This window comes from Stegodyphus dumicola, chromosome 3, assembly GCF_044657685.1.
Source record: "Stegodyphus dumicola isolate Sdum_Otavi_A_Nest chromosome 3, ASM4465768v1".
NCBI lineage: Eukaryota > Metazoa > Arthropoda > Arachnida > Araneae > Eresidae > Stegodyphus > Stegodyphus dumicola.
The window spans coordinates 241,317,075-241,326,415 of NC_140770.1; the positions used below are offsets into that span (position 1 = coordinate 241,317,075).

The 9,341-nt window shown below is 29.4% G+C and overlaps 1 long non-coding RNA gene across 1 annotated transcript; it reads left to right on the forward strand.

The window, feature by feature from the left end:
* The first annotated feature begins 2,520 nt into the window (after nucleotides 1-2,520).
* LOC146998304 (uncharacterized) lies at nucleotides 2,521-7,356 on the forward strand. The gene is made up of 3 exons (XR_015040058.1): nucleotides 2,521-2,804; nucleotides 3,985-4,049; nucleotides 7,040-7,356. It is a non-coding gene; the product is annotated as an uncharacterized LOC146998304 (long non-coding RNA).
* The last annotated feature ends 1,985 nt before the right edge of the window (nucleotides 7,357-9,341 follow it).

The following is a 9,341-nucleotide window of genomic DNA, read 5'->3' on the forward strand; positions in this document are numbered from 1 at the left end:
TTGACAAAATTCAAATTGCGTTTTTCATGTCTCAAAAGCGCGACTTAGGATATATATTAGATTTATATATAGCACTATTCTAACATAGGTATTTTGACACAAAATCGGACTTTTTCTGAAATAACATACCTTTTTTTTTTTTTTTTTTTTTTTTCATATTTCGATTTTACGACTCAAATTATGCCAGAATGCCAAGTTTTGAAAAAATCGTACGAGTAGATTTTAAAATATTAGCTTCTCAATGTTAACTGAATCTGGCAAATATTTATTAATATCTCCTTTTATATTAAACTTTTTGATTTTTCCTTTCACATTTCGAAATTTAGGTTCATTCCAAATAAAATTTACCCATTTTTTGTGTTAAAATTCTATTTTAAAATAATTTTTATAAATTTTTCGAAAAACATTTTGAATTATAACCTATAAAATTTTTACCATCATCTTAAAGTAGGTGTATTTCTAAGCATACCTGCAAAAAATTAGACATTTTTATTCAAAATTTTCTAAGATATACACGAATTTAAATATTTTCGCCTTCTGAAATTTGACATGCTTTGTTCAATGTAGCGTCCAGCATTTTTTAAACACATTTTAAACCGATGTTTTCATGTCTTAATTCATTTAACAATATCACATACAGTGCCATTTTTTTATTTTTTCCTTGGTGGTGAGTTTTTGAACTCTTTTTTTTTTTTTTTTTTTTCCCAGCGGAAAAATAAATTTCCATAACCTCCTTTACACGATTCCCAAGTTTGATAATATTTGGTCTGGTAGTTTTCCTTTTATGACCATTCCAAAGTGGAACTTTAATTATAACCACCATGTAAATTAAACTTTAAAAGTTTGACAGTTTGGTTCAAGTCCCAGCTTTAAAAATATATACATATAAATATAAATTTTTATATTAATTCTCTTAGAAAGAATGTTTTAAGAAGCTAATTTTTCTCTCGTGTTATAGATTGTATAAAAAAAAACATGATCTTTAATATGATTTAGATTGTTTCAGTCGATAAAAGGACATTAGTAACTTCAAAACGCAACGCTGGCGTAACTTCCTCAGCTCTCTCACAACTGAAGATAATTCTCTTTTTGACATTGCAAAGAAATTTAAGAAACCTTTTAAGCAAATTCCTCCACTTCATGGTACCAAAGGAATGATTCATTCAGACGAAGATAAAGCTAACACTTTTGCAGATATACTAGAAGAAACGTTTACTCCCAATACTACCCCTACGACAACAATCATATCTGCAAAGTTAATGATAATGTTAATACCTTCCTAAAAATCCCAGGTCCTTTGAACTTTACATTCCTTGCCACGCCTAAGCTGGTTGCCGATTGTATTAGCTCCTTAAAACCCAGAAAAGCTCCTGGTGTTGATGGTATTTCTATATTTCTACCAAAGCGTTGAAACATCTTCCTATCAATGCCATCACTTGTCTTACTAAGATAATCAACTCTGTCGTCAAATTCTCTTACTTTCCTAATATATGGAAATATGCTATCATCGTCGTCTTCTCAAAACCGCATCAAAATTCAACGTTTCCCGAGAACTACCGCCCATCAGCCTTCTCAGTCAACTTTCTAAAGTAATTGAAAAAGTTATTCTTTATGATCTTAATCAAATTATTCCACAGAGCTCCTACATTCCAGACGAACTGTTTGGCTTCCGTCATCTTCATAGTACTAATCACCAGCTGCTTTGTGACATCAACTATATTACTGACGGTTTCAATTGTAAGTTCCCTTCTGGAGATATTTTCCTTGATATTGCGAAAGCTTTTGATAGAGTATGGCACCGGGGACTTATATACAAACTTCCCCGATCATTGTATTAGACTTATCTCCAAGACAGAATCTTTGCAGTGAAAATTGGCAGTTCTGTTTCTTCCATGAGAAAACTTTTCGCTGGAGTGCCTAAAGGATCAGTACTTTCTCCATTTATATAACATTTACATTTACGATATTCCTAAGGACCCACAAATTACCATTGCCCTTTTCTCTGATGATACTGCAATTATGACCCAATCTTCTACTGTTACTAGTGTCCAGCTCCTTCTTCAACATTATCTCAATCATCTAAAAAATTGGCTCACTCTTTGCAGGATTGAAGTTAATACCGAAAAATCAAAAGCAATAATTTTTCGCAAAGGTCAAACAAATTTCATTCCACCTAGACCTCTTCTGTTTGATGAAGAAATTGACTTGGTTGACGAAGTTAAATATCTAAGAGTCATTCTTTATAAAAATTTACTTTTCAGAAACATCTCAGGGAAAGTGTAAAAAAAATCAATATCACGCTTGCAACTTTGCGCCCACTTCTTGGCAGAAGAAGTAATATGTCCGTTTCTAATAAACTCCTCTTATGTAAATCTATACTTCGACCAGCATTACTCTATGCTAGTCCTGTCTCGGGCCGCGTAATGCCAGACCGCACCTTGAGTTGAACAGTGTTAAACGAATGTCGCATACTGCGCATGCCCAGAAACAAATTTGGCGTAATTATTATGTTGGCGCGATTTGAAAAGAGGATAAATACGGTATGTGGTAGATATACCGCCATCTGATTGTAAACAAATCCGGCGTTTAAGTCTTCGTAGAGTATATGTGCAATGTAAAGTAATTACTGTGTAAAATTAGATTTTTTTCCTGTACTGCTCCAACAACTGGAAAGTTGAACGATACGATCACGTTTAAATTCGATTGAAGAGTGCAAAAAATGGGTAAAGGAAGCCAGCGTAAATGCAGTGCTCCAGTGGATAGCGCGAGCTTCAAACCAAATGCTATTGCAAGATTGCTTTCAGGTATGTATATATTTTCTCATTTCAGTAAATTTGATATGTTACATGTGCAATATGTAATATATTGTATTTTAACACATATACAGTTCATTAACATTTTTTAACATTTCCTAAATTTCTATATAATGTAGCATTAAGAAAGATGTTTTAAGAAATAATTTGTTTCCTTACTGTTTTAATTTTTTCGAAAAGAAACATCATTTTCGAGAAACTTCAAGAAGAAAGTTATTAGTATGTACAGCGTAATTTTATTACAGCTAAAACTGATGCAAGGTACTTGAGTCTTTTATCTCAAAATGTGCTGAAATGTTTTGGTTGAAGTTAATATGATATAAAATAATGTAATGAATTGTGGTATAACTGTAAAGAATTGGTAAAAATAAAATATAATTAGTTCAAATTTACTTAACTCCTTATATTATCAAATATCTATTGAATAGAAAAATCTGTTGAAATATTAAATGTAACAAGTTCTATTTTTAAAAGGCAGATGATTGTACAGCATGTAGGAATTGATGATGATTTTTAATAATCCTAAAGTAATAGTAAAGTCAACAGTAAAGTATATTTTGATGTATGTAATTTTCATCAATGATTACATAACATTGCACTTTAATATAAAGTATGCTTGGATTGTTTTCATGTGTGCTATATATTATTGCAAATTAGTTCTTCATAAAATTGTATATTTCTGCAGTGAAAAAGTATGTATGCGATCATACAAGTTGTAGGAAAACATGTACGTGTACTGCACATATACCAGGAAGACAAGATAACAATCTGTCAATCATCATTTGCTGACTGTATCTGTCAAGCTGACTACACAGACTATAGTAGCCAAAGATAAGTTGTAGAAAGTGTGTTTCAGAGTTGAATATATGAATTAAAGTTAGTAGGATAATTATTCTTAACTAAATAGTAAAATTTAAATAAAATAAAGATAAAACCCCTTATTTCATTTTTTATAAATTCTCCTATTATTATGATGTGATTTCACAACCATTGACCTTCTCCTATTGTTAAATAATTCATTCAGCACTGAACAACATATTATTTTATTGGTATAAAAAATAATATATTTTGTGTGTATGACCAAGTTATGATCTAAGATTTTTCAATACTTGAATCATCCTTTTAAAGATTTTTATAATTTTTTTTTTTTTTTTTTTTTTTTTAATTTCAGGCATTGGCACAGTGAATGGCAGCTGAAAAATGTTGACCCTTGTTTCTGGAAGTGAAATGTTAGATGTAAGTAATGATGTCTGAGACCCTTATCACACGGCATTTGTTTCACATGAACAACTTGTTTCAGACAATTGTTTTGCCTGGTTTACTACTGAAAGAAAGACATGCAACTTTTTCCTTCCTTTCTAAAAAAATTGCAAATTGTTCGTTTTCAATCAATCAGCTATCAGCTTGTTTGTAATGGAGAACCAGTTCCCCATGTTAACCCCAAAGTGATCTATAATAATTGGTTGTTGTGACAAAGCAGAAAAAGTGTTCCAAACAGTTGTTCTTCCAAAACAAACCGACGTGTGATAGCATCTTTACTGTTAATAATACTGTGAAGCACTTAATTGAATGCTTTGCTAATGAATACATACTAGGCAATTGTGGTTATTATGAAAGAGGTGAAATTTCAAATACAATTATTTCAGTTACAATTATTACATATATTATTTAATTTTGTAATAATTCTAATTAAAAATATGAATTAAGAAAATGCAAAAGTTAGTGTATAAGCATACTAAGTAGTTCAGAGTAAGACTTGTACTTAATTTATAGTAAGCACTCATTCACACATACGATGACTCGTACACTGATATAAATTTAGTATGCTTTTATACTGTTTACATGTCTTCTATATTCAGATTTGAATCATCATTTGCCAACAAATTCAGTTAATCAGGCATTGTTGACCTTATTAGTTTCTTGCAGATGTATGAACTTTGGAAACATTTTTTATATTTAGTATAGTTTTTGTTTGCTTTTTAGGTTTTCACATAATATCAACTAGAAACATTACTTCTTCATTTTAAAGGTCAAAGAGATAAAAAAAATTAATTAGTTAATATCATACCTAAAATGTTCTTTTATTACACAACTATTATTTAAGCCATCCAAATGGACGCAATATTTTTATAATACTTTTATTTAATTTTCCAGTATATGTAATTGAAGCCATTCAAATCCCACTTGGGCATTTTCAAGCATATTAGTTGTTGAATATTATATCTGACTGTAAACACACAGGCAAAGTATGTATAATTATTATGTAATTTAACATATCTTTCCTTCAAATATTTCTTTAAAATTACAGGAGACAGGCATACATTTGAGCTTTGATTAACAGACTTAGTGTAGTCGCCATGACGGATAAGAAAACAGATGAATAATAGACCACCCATAATCACCAACATATAATGCAAGGATTTGAGAATAATGATTGTTTATTAGCATAATAGTGCACTGAATATTAGATATAAAAATTATAGAACTGAAAGATTTGTCACGTATCATATTTGCTTATTATTATATATATTGAAAATAAACAGTCTGCTTCTGCAACAGAATAAATATCGAGTGTCTTTAAATGTTTTGTATACCTGGAGCTTTACAGTTCAGTACATTATACAAAGAGCAGTATATAGAATGATTATCGGGTCTGCACAGAAATTTTTAATGGAAAATTCTTGTGTATAGATTTAGTTGATATTTCGTATCTTGTGTACAGATTTAGTTGATATTTTGCATGACACGGCAATATTTCAGACTTTTATTCTAATTACTGTGACAAAACAATTGTAGTATATTACATTATATAGCTTATATTAATAATTTTCATACGTGTATATGTAATATTTTGGCAGGCACAGGAATGACCAAAGCTTGACAATATAACTACATCATAGGCCGGGCATTGTTATGGCTGGATAGAAGGTTGCAAAATGACGACAAAGAAGGATTTAGCTATTTAGATCCCACATCTTTATTCAATTCTCCCAGCAGATCATTTTGCCTTTAGATGAAATTCTCAAAATTATATATTCAATAGTGATTTAAACTAATAAGTAAGATTAAATTTAGACTTTACGTCATATCTGCTTTAACAAACGAAAGAACAAGATGGGAGGAGCAGCTGCAAGGTCTTGTAGCAGCGGTAGAAGAAAGCAGTCTGACGAAAAATGGCATGTATTCAGTATGTGTACTAGCAATTATATAACATGCCAGAATGTTCTCGAAAGTACTGGTCTAGGGTAAGATCCTGAAACTGCAGTAAGTTAATTATAGGTTGCATGCTCGCGCAGAGCAAAACCACTGTATTTTCTATATTTTACATGTATGTAATACATATTCTTTGTGTCTTGGTGGATACATTCTACCTCGTAATAGAAACTGACGATCAAAAGATTGATGAATATTTAATAATTTTGATGAGATTATCTAGGAAAGTAAAATAGTTTAAAACGTATTAAATGTGGTTTTCCAGAATGTTTCCTAGCATAGTTTTTAATCTCAGACTAAATGATACACACTATCTGGAAGTTCATATTCTTGTGTCATAAAGTATGCTTTATTGTAATTAGTCTTAGATTGTAAAGTTACATTTATGAAAATATGATGAGTTAAAAATGTATTGCAGATATTAAACTAGATTTTAATTATATGCAATTTTGAAATTTTAAAGATATTGCTTCATGTAATTATTTTTAATGTTTTTATTAAATTCTTAATTAATGCTATCATGCATGCATTAGAAAGTGAAATGAAATAATACTTAGGGATATCATTTGGCTGAATTCTGTTGTTTCTCAGTTAAACTATTCTGCATTCAAAAAATTACTCAAGGATTCTCACGAATACCAGTTCAAACAGTTCCGAAGTATTTCTGCAAAATATACGTAATTACTTAAGAATTGTATATTTTTGATAATATTTTTTTAGCCTTTACAAGTTACTGCCAAAATTATTTTGTAAATCAGAAATCTTCGAAGGGATTAGTGTGTCACATAGTTACCCTGGTGCCACACTATAACACTGAAATTGATAGATGTATAATTGAATGGTTAATCAAAAATGTCTAATTCCTCTTTTATGATATTTCAAGAATTGATACTACTGAAACAAGAAATATTGGTACATTAACATTTTCTTAATATTCATTGTGTATTTGTTATGATGCATGTATTAATGTCATTACAAGTTAGCATTTGGTAATGTTTGTTTCAACAATTTAGGGTTTGATGAAGTGCTACAGAGATTATCCTTAAAGAATGTGTGCAGGCTAACCACCAACACAAGATATTAAAAGAGCAGTTGAAAATGAAGATTTAACTATAAAGAAAAATCTGACTAATATTATTACTCATAACACTTAATTGTTTCATATTATTGTAAATTTATGTGAGTTTTCCTGTATTCTGTTTATTTTGCAGCTTATGTTATTGTAAATTCATGTATGTTTTCATTCTTGCTCTGTCATGCATTTCATACAATAATTGTTTGTTGTGCATATTAATTATGTGTATATTACATCATTGAATTACTGTATTTGAATTTTAATAAAGCTTTTTACCATTCAGTAGTACTTTTCCATAAAACTCTGAACATTCTAAACATCCCATATCACTAATCCTCGATTCTAAATAATGCTTGAGTTTACTTAATTCATGTATTAATAATGAATTTGAAAAATAATACAATAGTAACATATTTTGAGGTAAAACAAATACTGCTCAATTGGACATTTTTTAAAATGTTTTTTCTTTTAATAGAGGAATATTTTTTAAGGATTTAATAATTAGTATTTGAATATTGTATTAATATATGATTAATAAGTATATGAATATATTGTGTGTAATGAATAAGTAAGGCAGTGAATAAATTTTGAACAATAATTTCATATGAGGAAATATGATCTGCCTGGGTTAAAAAATTAATCTTTAAATGCTATTTATGAGATTATATGGCTGAAATCTGTAGCCCAAAAGCAGTTGAAGCAACCCACCTCCAAAAAAGAAGACATTTTAAATAGTTTCTTCCAAAACTTGAAATATTTAAACATTACACGACCCTAAATTTCTAATGAATTTAAAATACTCATTTCATTCAGTTCAGCTACTGGCCATTATATGAAATTTTCTTATGTTATTAAAATGTTCCTCATGATTTTTCAAGGTGAAGACCACAAATGTTCTGCCCTCATAACTAATGATGATATAATAAGCATGAAGTAGACTTCAGCGTAAGGAATATGGAACTATATATTTTGCTCTTTGTTTATTAATTAGCTTACTTTTAAAAAATTCATATCATATAGTAAGTAATATTCATAATTCTTCTCATTTTCTTAATATTTCATTGAAGTATTTAAATGTTAATTTAATTAGCAATACATAATAATGTCAAATGCATATATTATTATACAGAATGGGATTCTGACCATAACACTCGGGCAAAGTGATATACATGTTAATTTTTCAACAAGTTTCTGTGTTATGCTTTTTACTCTCTACACAGTGTTTAATTTTTAATTATTATTTTTTATTATTTGTAGGACCTTAAATCCTACAAATAATAAAAAATAATAGTAATACCAGAAAGTGTGACTTTCTTATATTATCCAACAGGAGACCTACGTTCACATCTTATAATTCTGAATTTACAGTTTTCTTTTGTAGATGACAGACACCATATATTCAAAAGAAATTAACATGCTGCTGGATATATGCATGTGTTTTTCATATTTACAGCTGTTGCATGTGATGTTATGTAATCGAGTAAAAAATGAAAGAATTAAGTTTATTGACACCAAAACAAATGCATACTTCGATATAAAGGCTGCATAAAAATGAAAATGGCTAAATTAAAATAGTGAATTGAGGTTGTAGAGTTCTCATTTATTTTTATTAACCAGCTATTTTATGATAATTAGCTTTTCTTTCTTCCTTTCCATTTTCCTGCCAGAATGCTAATTTTGAGTGTATTCGTATGAGGTAGAAAGCAGTAGTATTGAAAGGAAGAGGTTTTAGGTGGTAGAATCTATTTGAATATCATACTACAATATTAGGTCTGAGATAATTTGTGCAGTTTCTTTCTGTGTAGCCTTCAGACTAACTAAAATTTACTTAGTTGAATTCATTTCATTACTTTTGATTTACGCCATAAATGCAGGCTGATTCTGTATGAACAAGCTGTGCGCTCTGTTAATTTGTCAGAGTCTATAAAAGGGTTTTTTTACACCTATTCCAAACCTCTGTTGTAATTTCCAAAACATAACGAGAAGTCGCTTAAGTTTTCCAGAGTTCTCACACAGTATATATTACCAAAGTGGGTGAAACTCGTATAAGGTGTAAGAAAGACCGAAAGGAGATTTATTAAATCAAGAAAAGTAATCGGTGGAAAGGGCATGTAATCTTAATAATGAAAAATCGAATTTTACACCAAATATTCAAACTTTTGTAAATGTTTTATATTTAATTAGCGAGAGTTAAAAATAAAAATTACCTTTATATTCATAACATAGGTTACATTCTGTTA